The sequence below is a fragment of the Talpa occidentalis genome, unplaced genomic scaffold (assembly GCF_014898055.3).
Source record: "Talpa occidentalis isolate TD23 unplaced genomic scaffold, MPIMG_talOcc4v2.1 talOcc4.4, whole genome shotgun sequence".
Lineage (NCBI taxonomy): Eukaryota > Metazoa > Chordata > Mammalia > Eulipotyphla > Talpidae > Talpa > Talpa occidentalis.
In genome coordinates, this window is record NW_023604295.1 from 97,715,463 (window position 1) to 97,729,719 (window position 14,257).

Genomic DNA, 14,257 nt, shown 5'->3' on the forward strand with positions numbered 1-14,257 from the left:
CATGGCAGCATCACTGATCAACCCTATCAGCTGAGCCCAGAAAAGCACTGCTCCAAAGCACGGGCAATCCACCAAAAATGTCACGCGAAATGAAAGCTGCCATCACCTGCCTTCTGAGTTAGAACAACTGGGCACAGCAAGTTCAAAGACCACAGTCTCCCCAAGGGCCTTAACAAGAGGGCTAGGACTAAGAGCCCCAGGCCCACCTCCCAATCCCAGTCCTTCCCTGGCCCTGGCCCTCCCTGTTGTGTATCATGTTCTGGGAACCCCAACATGGACACTCTTGGACACTCTCTTTCCTGAAGCCACTGGAATTCTCCTTTAACAGAAACCCAGATCCTGAGAAGTTCCAGGGCTGTTCTCAGATTCCAGGAAAAGCCCTCCTGGGGGGTGGTGCTCCTATGCCTGTGCTCCCCTGCGTGAAGGTGTGGTCCCACAGACAAAGGGGTTCCTCTGTTCTGAGATAAGAGTATTGGGAAGTCCAAAGGATAAAACTACTCTCATTTTGTAAAATGGGGTAGAATCGGCTACAGGAGTTAGGAGGATGTACCCATATCCCAGCTCAGCGAGTGTGGACTGCCGATGGCTCATGTGCCCCTTTCTCTAGAGAGAATTGGCCAGCAGTTTGCTCCTTTCCCCAGCTCACAAGGAGATGGGTGCTCCATTATTCTTTTGCTTCTCCCTTGGATGAAGCCTAAGAGGAATGAACAGGACTCAACTAGGTTAACTCTGCAAGCCCACATTTATTAAGTCAGTGATTCTGCAACTTGAGAGTAGGGAGTTAACACCCAGCAGCAAGGGGCTTTTCACAGACACTGGGGCCTCACACACCAGGGGAGTCTGGGATATTTGGGTGAGTGGTCTCACCCCAGACAAGAACGTCTCAACAACAGACCCAACTAACATTGGTTCTATAATCTCCAACTTCTAACCCTTGGCCTGTGAGGCCATTGAAGTGCATCACACCCCACTCTCTCCACCATCTGTGCACCAACCACAAAGAACCTAAAAACCATTACCTCTTCCCACCTCAGGGCTCTCACAGATGCTGTTCCCTCTGCAGGGAAAACTCTGACCCCACCTTCTACCCACTCATTCACACTTCATATCTCCTTTCAGATGCCTCATATCCTCGGGGACCTTCCCTCCCCTGCTTAACCAGCTCCCTCCTTCGATAACTGTACTTGCTTCATGATTCACATACTGCCTGCCTCCAGGCGGTAAGCTGCCCGAGGGTATGGTTGCAGGCCTGGCACAAATCCTAGTTTCACCAATGGCCTTGCCCAATGTTGTTATTCTGGGTGGATGGATCACCTTCCCCCACCCTTCACCAGTGTGCACTGATAGTCCTGTGTGCCAGGGCCTTACTGGGTTCTGGGCACATTGGGATGAATCAGACATCGGAATATCTTCTAGCTCACATGGAGATGTTTTCCTGTGGACACCGAGGATTTTAGAAATGACTGATCTAGAATTTCAAAGTTTGGAACAGCTTTGGAGCCTAGAAACAGGCAGGAACTTTCGCTCTTTGGCAAGGCAACATATCCACCCCCGCGATGGTCCCTCCTCCTCACCCCCTGTTATGACATAAGGTGGTTTGGGCAGATCTGTGGTTATGTGGGGAGATGGTGAATGGGAGAGAAGCAGCAAGTTTAGTTCATGATAACTTGGTGAAATGCTCATCTCTCTCTATGCCAGGCTTAATGCCTGCAGCACAGTGTCTGGTGCTGAAATTTTTTCCCAAAATCTTTCTTGCCAGGTAATGGTTTATTCTAATTTTAAGCTGTCCTGGACCACCACCACCCGCAGGTACTAGTGGCATCACCTGGCAACTAGTCTAATCCAAGCCATCTGACCCTTGTGAGGCATCGAAAACCTTGCACCCCTTCCTCATGTCCCTTCCTGACTTTGGACCACCTGGTCTTTACCAGCTCAGTTCTAGGAGCAGAAATGCAGCAGCATGGCTAAGACTGAGATGGGGAAACAGAGAACAGTGCCTCTCTCCCCGGGGGGAGCAAGCAGGGGCAGCAGGAGAGGGGAGGCACCTTGGTGAGGCCATGACTGGTGCACGTAGTTGTATGAGCATCTCCGACCCGCACAGATCAGAACCATGGAAAGCTGGCTGCTAAGGCTGCTGAGAAGATAAATCCTGGCAGCTGAAGAAAGTGAGAGTGGACAGGAGCCCGCACCGCACCAATCTCAGCAGCCTCAGCCAGGGCTGACTTTCTCAGAAGGCAGAGGAGGCAACCACCTTTGGGGTTGGGACAGGGGTGGGTTGACGGCCCTCTTACCAAAATCCTATCCCCTTGGCCTGCCTCACAGCTGCAAACAGCCCTTGCCTGCCCCCCAGACTAGGGGGTTGGGTGCTTATTCAGACATTCTCACAGAGCATATTGAAGTCTTCACTTATTCTGCTAATTCCTAGCTCCATGAAGCTTTCACTGACTGCACAGTGAAAACAACTAGGGAGATTTTTTTTAACCTTTGCTTACAATCTTCATGGAAAGTATACAAAATAATTGCCCCAGAAATGAAAAAATGTGCTCTCCTGGAGGAAGGCCAAGCTCCCTCTCGGCAGGCAGTGCTTTTGGCTTCAGCCCCTCCTCCATTGTTTCCTCCATGGGTGCCCAGGTCCCCAGGACAATTTTTAAGTCCAGGATCCAGGCTGCACCAGGACCCCGACTCAGGCATGAACACCCCTGCACCCACAGCTCGGGGAGGATTTCTTTCTCAGGGAAGCCCCATCGAGAGCAAGGGGATGATGATGATGCAGAGGAAAAGCAAGGTTCTAGGTGCCCCCATGGATCAACTGAACCTCATCCTCATCCTCATCCCCACAAGAGACATAAAGAGGAGCTCTGTCATCCTCAGGTCTACAAGGAGCGGTCCAGAGCATGGGAGATGAAGCAGCAAACTGAGAGCCAACACCGCTATAACGCAGCTCCTTAGCCTATGTTCTGCTGGAGATTCCACTGTGCCACCTTATCTGACTGATAAGGAACAAGTAACTGGCGGCACTTGGAGAGACACCGTGCTCTCCTGTTCCTGGGGTAGGTGCAGGGCCCTGTGCCAAAGGGCTAGGCCAGGCCCAGATGGTCACTTCCACAGCCCAATGATCCAGGAGAGCAGGTACATGCTTTCTGCCCCAGAAAAGTCGTGCCTTTCTGTATACATGCACATTTGTTTTCAGTAACTCTAACCAATAAAACTAGCTTTTTACACAGATATAGCAATAACCTCCTAACCATTGTAATCTGAGAGGCACTAGAAAGCATGCTAGATGCCTTTCCCACTGTCTGAAATTAGGCCATTAGAGCCATGTTTTACAGGTTAAACCACTGGCTCCCAAGCTTTGCTGCACATTAGAATCGCTTAGGGAGCTTTTAAAACTCCCATTGCTCAGGTCACATCCCATATCAATGAAATCAGAACGTCTGGAGGGGGGAGTCAAGCCTCAGTAGTTTTTAAAGTTCCTCAGGTGATTCCAACGTGTGACAGTTTGAGAGCCCCTGAGTTAGATATGCTCTTGGAATGCATCTCTTCTAGTGAAGGGGGCAGGAGACCCTTTGTGCCCTTCTGTCGCTGTCCCCCCCATCCCTGCTGTGCCTGGTGCCCCGGTATGGCTCAGCTTGCCAATTCTTCTCTTGTTCAGGAAGGCTGTGGTTGTGCATAACACAGGTTTCTCCTTTGTCACCCAGGGAGGCCAGGTCTTAAAACGCTCCTTGGGCTGATAGATGATATAGATACAGATGTAGATGGGATGGGGGCAGAGATCTCTATTTTCTGGAGCAATGGTTTTCAAACTTGAGAAAGCATCAAAGTTCCTTGGGAGACTTGTTAAAATGCAGATCAGAGAACCCCACTTCCTCTCCAGACTTTCTGATTGCGTGTATCTGGGTTGGAGCCTGGGAGTTTGCAATGTTAAAAGTTCCCAGGTAATGCTGCTGCTGTTACTACTTCTGGTAAGGGGATGACACATTCAGAAGGCTAGGGTTCCCCAAGATGTTCAGAATAGGCTTCTCAGACATATGACTTGGCATGTGGACTATTTCAAGCTGAGGCAAATAGAGGGCCAACAGACTCAAGGAAGCCTTTTATCACCTCCTTTAATACCTAGAAGAATGAAAGTTGGAGATATCACCAGATTCAGAGTCATGTTCAGAAATAGCCTGTCTATCAGAGAAACCTATCTATATGAGGGTAGACCTCTAATTATGGCATGTCTGCTCCCCTCCTCTGGACCTTCTCCTCTCTCCTTCAAGTCCCAGGCCCCTGTCCCATTCCTTAGCTCAGAATAAAAACCATTGTCTTAGCTCATTTACTTTACGATTTACACTATGTAGATTCTCCAAATGTATATAATTAAACTTGTTCTTTTCTCCTACTAATCTAATGTTAATTTTATTGCTCAACAATCCCAAGAATCTAGAGGTAATTGGGGAAAATTTCCCCGTAGACTGGTCAGAAGAAAGGAAGGGAAATTGTGAACAAAGTTAACAAGATAGTAGTTGGGGGACCTCCCTGGTGGCACAAGGGGTTAAGACACAATCTATGAAGTGATCTGGAGCCACTGCAGCATGAGTTCTATCCCCAGCCAGGGAGGTACCCACATGGCGCAGACCTCAGCAGACCTCTCCTGACTTGCCTGCTGCTCCCCTCAGCAGTGTATTTCAGTCAATCTGTCTGTTCTGTTCCCCACTCTGTCTCTGTTGAATCTCTCATGCCCCCCATCCCACCACAGCTCTGGCCTGTACCCCAGTTTCTTGTATGCATAAATAAATAAATCTTTAAAAAATAAAAGATAGTCATTAACAAGTAAGTACCTGACATAGGAGAGCCCCAGAATGCTCAGGGAAATGCAAAATGATTCTTACTATAAAGAAACCTCATCTTTCTAGCTCTTCAAAAGCCCATGAAAAGAAGAGACTAAAAAGACAACGGGAGTCCATTGAAAGGTTGGAGGTCAGGGCAGGTCTGATGGAGTTGTGGCTGTAAGCCAGCACAGGGAGGGGTCACTTGCCAGGTATGAGGGTCTGAATTTTAGATCCCTTGTGTTCATCAAAAAATCTCCACGTAAATCGGATCTTCCAGGGAAAGGACCCGTGTGAAGCAAGCAGTTCTTTAATTTCCTCTCTAAATGCTCAGATTCACTTGTACAATCAACTTCACTTTCTGTCACTTGGAGAGGCAGCAATGAAATAGTGCTCTAAAAAATTACATTCTCAGCAATTTCAGCGCGTGCCTGGCTCATGAAGCATGCACATAATTGCCACTTCATAAAAGTTTGATAAATGAGATGCAAAATATACAGCCACTTCCTCTGAACAATGTAGGGGGCCTTATTTCAGGGGTCATTTTAGATAATGAAAAACACAAATAATGAGTTTGATTAAAGGATTCATTAATGGTAGAGAATGTTTAGAAACCAAGAACAAGCATCTTTTCTTGGGAGTGTCAGGCAGTTATGTTAGCTTAAAGCCTGACTGGCCACAGTTTTGGGGGAGCTGGCTTCTGGACTGTGCTCAGTCACCTGGGACCTCCCTGGATGACCTTGGACATATCCCAGCTCCTTTCTGCCTCATTTTCCCCAGTTGGGAAGGGAGTGTAACATTTGATCTCTTAATTCTCAGTCAGTGGTTCTGGAGCAAGAGTTTGCTTCAAAACCTAGTCCCCTGGATTGGAATCAGAGAGAGATAGTCTGCAGCACAATAGGACACTCAAGACAAAGTTAGTGGCAATAGGTGACTTTCCACCCAGATGTCTGCTTTCTGAATGCAGTGGAGAAAGTAGCATTGCAAAAATACAACAGCTGCCACCTCAAATGATCATTTGAAACTTCCTTAATGATGAATGGCATTAAATGTATGTGTTTATCTGAACCCATACAGTGTGTGTGCACGTGTACATGAGAGTATTTTATGAGCACTTATGTATGTGTGTGCATGAGTATGTGAGGGAATGGGTGTGAGTGGGTGGCTGTATATGAGAATGGGTGTTTGTGTACACCTGTATTAGGAGGTATATGAGTGCATACATGAGCACACATGAGGGTTTGCATGGATATTTGCTAATGTGTGCACATGCACATACAAATGAATGTGTAAAGTATAGGTATATATGTGCATACATGAGAAATATGTGTGAGTACATCCTGATGTGTGTGTGAGCACGTGAGTACTTCCATGTGTGTGGGTATGTGTGCAGATGTATGCTATGTACTGTTTTTAAGACGTCTTGCCTTTCACTCTTTCATAGCGTACTTTGCCTCCTGCTGGTCTTTACATTATTGCCTTGGCATTGTCCTCATAGTAACCCCAAGAGGCAGTTTTATAATGCAGTCTAAAGGTGGGCGTGGAACAATTTGTAACAGCCTTTAAAAGAAAATTTTTAAAGCAGAAGACGACAGTATTATAATGGCAGTTCTATGCCTCGCCTGTTCAAATGTTGTTCACATGTGTCCTACAGAGGACAAGGCAAACTGGCTCAGAACTGAAGACCCTGTCAGCTGCAAGAGAACAGAGAAAAGTGTATATTTAGAAAAGGGCCAGTTGTTTCCATGTCACAAACAACTATAGTATTAATGCTTAACCAATAAAAGCTTTCAGTTAAAAAAATGCCAAGTATTTTACCAACCTAAAGATATGTGACCTGAGTCCATCAAGATTTTTTATTTTTTTAAGATTTATTTTCATTTAAATACCCATACAAGCACTGGGTACAGTAAGAAGTGTGGGAGGGTGAGAGAATTCACCAGAGCCAGAGCGGAGAACAGAACATTGCAGACCGACCGACGAAACACACTGCTGAGGGGAGCAGCGGGCGCAGCAGGAGAGGTCGCCAGCGGCTGGGGATCGAACCGGCGCTGCAGAGGCCGTGAGCAGCTTCGCAGCCCAGTGCTCAACTGCTGTGCCACCAGGGGAGGCCCAAGAGTCTATCAAGATTGAACTAGGAGAAATTAACAGATGCTTTCAGCAAGAGGCACTGAGGGCACATGACTAGAAGCAACCAGTGTTGTCTGTACAGGGTTTTCAGACACTAGCCAGTCTTTGTGCCTGCCTGTGTTTCAAATGTCTCTAAGGAAGGAGCTATTAGCATCTGGGACCAAGACTAGACAGATCAGATAAGAATGTTCTGGAGGGATAAGGAAAGATGTTTTGGTGCTCAGAGGAGGAAGGACAATCCCTCAGTTCAAATTTCCAACATGCTGTCTGAATGTAGCAGATGCTCAGGAAAAAAACTGTTTGTTTTATACATTAAGTGATTTCATAAAGGATCAATCAATCAAATAATGCTAAGGAAAAAAACCCACATATGAGCTCCTTCAGAGTTTATAGAACGATCTTTCATTAAGATGAATCCTGCCCAAAGGCTTGTACTTAAGCCTACATGAGACCCAGAAATGGCAGGTTTTTCAGAAGAAATTTCAAAAGCAAAATAATGATCTTCAGATACCACTTTGCCAGCCAGAGACCAAATGCTGTAGATACAGCTGATGTGAATGGAGTGGTTCTTCTGTTTCAGTGGCTATTCTGTTCATTGTAGAGATGTCTAAAACATTTTGTAACAATTTGATTTAACTAATTTTTATTGAGCAAAAATGTAGTATTGGAGCTCCAGCAATGATGGTAACTACTAGAAAGACCAGATGTATTCCTTACTGTAGTATGAAGCACACCATGAGTCCCGACTCAGAACCTGGTAACTATGAGACTATACATACCCTTGTATTCTGGGAGGTCTGCACTCCAAGGCACAAAGATGCAACATTTTACTGTCTCTAGTTGATTACTAGAGACAGGCATCATGATACTAACAAGGAAGGAGGACCTCTAGGATATATTGAGTGCAAAAGGAAAGGTAGAAAAAATGTGTAGTAACCCTATCAGGTATCTGCAAGGAAAGGATTTATATGAACATATTGCTTATATTAAATGGGACTCATAGCTGGCTTTCTTTAAATATGCCTTGCTTTTTAATTTCAGAACCACGTAAATATTTTATCTAAGTGTGAAACAAAATTAAATTTTAGAAAAGTAATCACTTAAAATCAAAAGCAAATGAAATAAGTGAGTCTAACTCTGTACTCAGTTGGCACCATAACCACACAGAGAGGGATTATTCTAAGCAACTTTAAAACACATCTATTCCTAGTGGAATATATCCTAAGGACAAAAACAATTTCAAAAATATCTTAAGCCCATGTTTAATGTTTAAATCATAATGTTCATGATGGTGTTTGTATTATTATTCTTAGAATATTGTGTGTGTAATACAATAAAGTAAATAAGGAATTATCTGGTGACACTAAGAAGTACATTTTTAGTAAGAGAAGCATATAGATGTAAGATCGATAAGACTAAAAATATTCTGCTGTCAGAAACCTGAATTGGTAGCAGCAGCACTAACTCATAGTCTATTTCATCCTAACGATAGACACATACATATGCATTATTTCCTGTGTCTGTCTACCAAAAAGGCCTAGAAACCAAAACTCAACCAGCAACACTGAGCACCCTTGATGCCCATCTCCCAATAAAATAAAAAGAAACAAAAAATGCTTGGAGAAATGTTTGACTAAAGGTCTGGAGCAAGAATTGCACAAGATGAGTCTAGAACATATTGTCACAATCTAGGGGAAAAAAAAATAAAGACCAAAGGCTTCTAGTGTCATCTCGAAAGGGCTTGGGAGCAAACTTGAAGAGGTTGCCTCTTGCCAAGGGGAGGACATTTGATGTTCCAGAATGAAAACTGGAATAGATTAAAAGATATCCAATAGATAAATCCATGAGTTCATAAAAATCAAAAATAGGGCCTCCCTGGTGGCGCAGGCAGTTGAGCCCTGCACTGTGAAGCTGTCCACAGCCTCTGCAGCGTGGGTTTGATCCCGGCTGGCCAGTGAGAATCCCACATGGCGAAGCAGACCTCTCCTATCTGGCCCGCTGCTCCCCTCAGCAGTGTATTTCATCAGTCTGTCTGTTCTGCTCTCCACTCTGTCTCTGGTGTATCCTCTCACCCTCCCGCGCTTCTGGCCTGTACCCCGGTTCTGGTATAAAAATAAATAAATCTTTAAAAAAAATCAAAAATAAAGTATTTAGTCATTATTGGAAGGTAAAAATGAACCAACTAATTATCTTAAAAACTGGTGAAGAGACAGGGAAAAATCAAGCAGCCGTCATGCTTTTCCTAAATGAGCTATCCTTTGGGGAAACTGAGGCCCTGATGAAGAGAAGCATCAATTTATAGACATTTCTAGCTAGTAAACAAAGATGGTATCACAGAATCAGTGTATCAACATTCTGCCACCACCTATGAGTTAACAGACACAGGTACGAGAATATCCATCACAAAGAGACCACCAAACGCTACTCTGGTCCTGATGGAGGACAAAGTGCCACTGTGAATTCATCATAGACCCTGACCCTGAATTTAATCAAGCCTCAGGCTCTAACTACAATTTATTTATTTTTTTTATTTATTCATTTGTTTGTTTGTTTGTTTATACATGCACTGGGTACAGTCAGAAGGGCGGGAGGGTGAGAGAATTCACCAGAGCCAGAGCTGGGAGCAGAGCAGGCAGAAGGACCGAAGTACACTGCTGAGGGGAGCAGCGGGCGGCAGGAGAGGTCTGCGCACCATGTGGGACCCTCCTCCGGTGGCCGGGGAGCAGCTGGGGATCGAACCGGCGCCGCAGAGGCCGTGGGCAGCTTCGCAACCCAGCGCCCAACCGCTGCGCCACCGGGGAAGCCCCTCTAACTACAATTTAAAAGAAATATAGGCCACAGAGAAAGTTGTGAAACTCTACTGCTTAGATGTAATCAGCAAAATCCAATGTGTGGTAAACTTTTTAGGGCCAATGACCCAAACCAGACTCTCCAACAAATAAAATCAAGAGGGGAAAAGATAAAAGGAAACCTATAGATTAAAAGAGACTTAAGCGTTCCATCAACACATAGCAATCTGTGGGCCTTATTTATATACTGATTCAAATAAACTGTAAAAAAGTTGTCGGAAGCATTCAGGGACACAGTTTGGCTATTTGATGAAATTAAGAAATCATTGCTAATTTTTACAATGTGATAACGATATTGTGGCTACGAGTTTAACTTCTCGAGAAATAACCTGAAATATTTAACAACAAAATGATACAATAGCTCGAATTCACTCTAAGACAACCTGAAGTGTGGTAGGGAGGAAGGGGGTAGAGCGTGTACAGGGGAAAAGACTAGCATGAGTTGAAGGTGGCGGATGCATAAATGGGAGTTCATTATACTTCAGTCTCTGCTTTTGTATATTTGAAATTTTCCAAAACGAAAAATAAAAGGAAAAAATAGCAGCTGACAGCCTCAGTGAAGAAAATAGAAGAGACAAATAAATAAAAACCAAAAAACAACAAAGAGTATGCAGTGTAAGAAGGCAGAGGCATGGAATAAATTCTAAAAAAAGCCTTGTCAATAAAAGAATGAACCACAAAATCCCACATAAGTTCCACTGATCTGAAAATGTTCATTAAGGGAAGACGTAGCCCCAAACACCATACTTCAATATTCTAGCTAGTAAACAAAGAATATTGAGAATATTCTTTTATTTAGAATATTGAGCTTCACATATTTTTTATTTATTATAAAAATGACATTTACAATTGACCCTTCAACAACTGAACTTGAACTGCACAGACCCACTTTCATGTGAATTTTTTTTCCATAGTTATACTGGAAAAAAATTGGAGATTATCAATGCATGAATTGTTATACCTGTAAATAAGCAAAAATTTCTTTCTCACATAATCTTTTCATTTTTTATATCCAGTATTAGTAATATACATAGTGTCTATAGTGTTTTATATTATATAGGACAATACTGATATAGGTATCGACAGGCAATTCATCTTGTAAACAGACAATGCCAACTATGGTTTTGATAAATACAGTACAATACTGCAAATGAACTTTCTCTTCCTTATAATTTTCTTCTTTTTTCTAAGATTTCTTTTAAAGATTTCTTTATTTATTTATGCACAGACAAACCAGGGTGTAGATCAGAGGTGCAGGGGATGAGCAGAGTCACCACAGAGAGAGTGGGGAGCAGAACAGGCAGATTTACTGAAATACACTGCTGAGGGGAGCAGAGGGCGAATCAGGAGAGGTCTGCTGCACCATGTGGGTAGCTCCCTGGCCAGGGATAGCTTCATAGGTTGCATCTCAACCCCTTGCACCACCAGGGAGTTCCTTCTCCAGCTTATTTTAGTGTAAAAATACAGTATTTAATACATATAACATACAAAATATATGTGAATTGACTGTGTTATCAGTATAGCTTCCCATCAACAGCAAGTTAAATTGTGGGGAGTCTAAAGTTATACACAGATATTTATTTTTTTATTTATTTAAATTTTATTTTTATATTCCCCATACAATTACAACCCCCTTATTTTGACCCCAACCCCTCCTTTCCCTGCCCCCAACCCCCATAGAGTGTCTCTGGTTCATAGTTGTTTGTTAATTTTGATATTTTCTTTCTTATAGTTATTCTTTTTCCTGGTCCCTTATTTAAATTTTCTAGATTCCTGCTATGAGTGAGACCATCCGGTATTTTTCTTTTTCTTTCTGGCTTATTTCGCTGAGCGTGATCCCTCAGCGATGGATGGATTCCAGCTCCATCCATGTTGCTGCAAATTGCATGTGTTTCTCTTTTTTGAATACTGAGTAATATTCCATGGTGTATATGTACCACATCTTCTTGATCCAGTCATCTACTTTTGGGCATTTGGGTTGTTTCCAAAGCTTAGCTACTGTAAATAGTGCTGCTATAAACATAGGGGTGCAGGTGCTCTTTGGAATTGATGTTTCTGTGTCCTTTGGGTAAATACCTAAGAGAGGAGTTGCTGGATCATATGGAAGCTCTATGTTTAGTAGGTCAAGAAATCTCCACACAGCTCTCCATAGTGGTTGGACCAGTTTGCACTCCCATGAGCAGTGCAGGAGAGTTCCTTTTGCTCCACAACCTCGCCAACATTTGTTGTTGCTAGTTTTTTTAAAATGTGCCATTCTCACTGGTGTAAGATGGTATCTCATGGTAGTTTTGATTTGCATTTCCCTGACTACAAGTGATGCTGAACATTTTTTCATATGCCTGTTGGCCATTTGCATTTCCTCTTCAGAAAAATTTCTTTTAGTTCTTCTGCCCATTTGTTGACTGGATCATTTTCTTTGTTTTTGTTGAGTCTTGTCAGCTCTTTGTAGATTTTTGTGATCAGTCCTTTCTCATTAGTGTTGTGTGCAAAACTGTTCTCCCAGTCGGTGGGGTTTCGGTTATTGTTTGTTTCGGTTATTGTCTCTTTTGCTGTGCAGAAGCTCTTTAATTTGATGTAGTCCCAGCTATTGATCTTTGCCTTCACTATCACTGCTTTGGGTGATGTGTCTGTGAAGATGTCTTTGAGGTGCATGTCATGTAGTGTTTTGCCTATATTTCCTTCTATGTATTTTATGGTTTCAGGTCTTATGTCTAGTTCTTTAATCCATTTTGAGTTGGTTTTTGGTTTTTGTGCATGGTGTTAGGTAGTAGTCAAGCTCCATTCTTTGCACGTATCAACTCAGTTTTCCCAGCACCATTTATTGAACAAACTTTCTTTGCTCCAATGCATATTCTTTGCTCCTTTGTCAAAGATTAGTTGACCATAAATCTGTGGGTTTATTTCTGGATTTTCTATTTGATTTCATTGGTCTGTGTGTCTGTTCTTGTTCCAATACCATGCAGTTTTGATGATTATGGCTTTGTAGTATAGTTTGAAGTCTGGGAGAGTGATGCCTCCATTCCCTTCTTTCTTTTTTCAGGAGAGCTTTGGCTATTCAGGGTTTTTGGTGGTTCCATATGAATTTCATCAATAATTGTTCTATTTCTTTGAAGAATGACATTGAAATTTTGATTGGAATAGCATTGAATCTGTATATTGCTTTTGGTAGGATGGCCATTTTAATGTTTATTCTTCCAATCCATGAGCAGGGGATGTCTTTCCATTTCTTTGTGTCTTCTTCTATTTCTTTTAACAGTGTTTTATAGTTTTCTTTGTATAGGTCCTTTACCTCTTTTGTTAGATTTATTCCCAAGTATTTGATTTTTTTGTTTTGATAATAAAAGGGATGGTTTTTTTGATTTCTTCTTCTTCAGATTTATTGTTTATATATAGGAAGGCTACTGATTTTTGTGTGTTGATTTTGTATCCTGCCACTTTACTGAACTGATTGATGAGTTGAATTAGTTTTTCTGTGGAGTTTTTGGGGTTCTCTATGTATATTATCATATCATCTGCAAATAGAGATAGTTTGACTTCTTCTTTTCCTATTTGGATTCCTTGTATGTCTTTCTCTTGTCTTGTTGCTCTGGCTAGGACTTCCAGTATTATATTGAAAAGCAGTGGTGAGAGTGGACATCCTTGTCTTGTTCCAGATCTTAATGGAATTGCTTTCAGCTTTTCGCTATTGAGAATGATACTGGCTGTTGGCTTGTCATATATGGCCTTTATGATGTTGAGGTATGTTCCTTGTATCTCAAGAATTTCAAGGGTTTTTATCATGAATGGGTGTTGCACTTTGTCGAAAGCTTTCTCGGCATCTATTGATATTATCATATGGTTTTTATATTTCTTTTTGTTGATGTGTTAGATATCATTGATTGATTTTCGAATGTTGAACCATCCTTCTGTCCCTGGGATGAATCCTACTTGGTCGTGGTGAATTATCCTATGGATACATTGTTGGATTCTGATAGCTAAAATTTTATAAACAGATTTTTAACCTTGCTCTAATGTGCCATTTTTTTAACTCAATTGTATAGAACTCTCTTAGTTTTTAGGCAACTTCTTCACACACTCTAAAATTTCATGTTTCCAACATCTCTGTCAGGTTGGCATTTTTACTCTTAGTTGCAGTTGAGAATGCCAAATCTGAGAGATGTTAAATGACTTATTCAAAGTCACACAGCTGCCCAGTACTGGAGCTGGGTCCACACACTAGGCCTCTCAACCCTCCTGCAGAGGACACCAATGGCCTTTGATGGGAATGCCAGGTTTCTCCCATGGAGAAGTGACACTGCCATCTCCAAAATGGCACATCCTCCATGAAGCAAGCCAACCACTCACAATGCATTGATGCTCGCATTTTTCAGAGCTCCCACTTTTTCATTCAGCATGCTATCCTGTCCAATTTATTCTAATCAGATTATTAATGTGGAAGGATGTTTTCATTAGTGTTTTAGGCTTCAT